Genomic DNA, 1,300 nt, shown 5'->3' with positions numbered 1-1,300 from the left:
CAGCTTGTGTAGTGGCCGGGGGCCTGACCACGTAGACGCCCAAAGATCGGGTGATCGCGTCCTTCCATTTAGTGAGCTCCGCCGAGCGGAAGCCGTATTCCACACGAGGGTCTAGGACCAAACGTGGATACGTGCTCATGGCCTTCCTGCGGGCAGCATCTAACTGCTGCCTCTGTGCCTCGTCGTGGTAATCGGGAAAAATACCACTTCCTTAGGAAGTCGAGAGGTTAGGAAACAGACACGGTGTCCGCAACTGAATAGGGCTCACGTCGCGCAGCTGGCCATCCTCGCCCTCCACTTCTTCCCATTCTGGGAAAGGAGTATTTGACTTGTGTCCGAATCTTCGAGGAGGAAATCCGTCGCCCGTGGCGGGTGCGATGTGTGGCGCCTGGTTGCCGATGGTTTGGATGTGCTTCCCGTGAAGCCGCAGACGTGTCTGGAGTTGCACCGCGTGCAGATGACGAAAAAGGGCTTTGCCCGCGAGAACCAGCGAGGCTGGGTGATTTGCGTGCCATAGACACAGGGCTCATTGAGTAGAGAATGCGTTAAGACGGTCCTAGGGACATAAAGTTGTCTTGGACACGCGATTCTTGTACGAGGCGACAGGGTATTCACAATTTTGATGGGGGTCTTAATTAGGAACACGTGGGGTTTTAGATACTGGCGGCTCTGCCGCAATTAAACCGATAAAATTCAATTTTGATTTTGAACAAAAGTGTTCGTTTGCCTTGGTCAAGATTTTTGTACTTCGAGCTAGCAAAGACTAGGTAGTTCTTCTCAGCAGCCTTAACGTGGTGAGATTCGAATGCAATCACCCGATCTCGCCCCTCTGCGTCTGCTTTCAGCAATGCACAGCCGATTGCAATGTCCGAAGTGTCACAGACGACACAAGTAGGACGATCGGGGTCTGGCAACGCCAGTATTGATGTATAAAGGAGGCTGTCTTTGACCCTGTCAGAGGCCTCCCGATGCTCGTGTCCCAACACCGTTCCGCATCCCTCTCAAGGAAGCTCGACAATGGCCGTGCCATTTTTCATTTCCGCGTAGTCTGCGCTATACTTGTGCAAGTAGTTGGCGAGGCCAAGCCACTTGTGCAAGTTCTAGTGGCACTTTGAAACAAAATCTTCTGCGCCGAAGATGCACTTATCGGCATTAGCATACATCTTATTCGTGCGCATGCAATCGAGCACCGCTCTCAAATGAACGACGTGGTCCTTCTCATCTGTCCTCCTGTTCCCCGAACGACTGTGGACGAATATGTCGTCGAAGTATGTTTGTGCACACGCCTGGCGGGGCTTGA

This window comes from Plasmopara halstedii, assembly GCF_900000015.1.
Source record: "Plasmopara halstedii genome assembly, contig: Scaffold_3060, whole genome shotgun sequence".
Taxonomy (NCBI): domain Eukaryota; phylum Oomycota; class Peronosporomycetes; order Peronosporales; family Peronosporaceae; genus Plasmopara; species Plasmopara halstedii.
The sequence above is the reverse complement of the archived record's forward strand: the minus strand, read 5'-3'. Positions refer to the sequence as shown.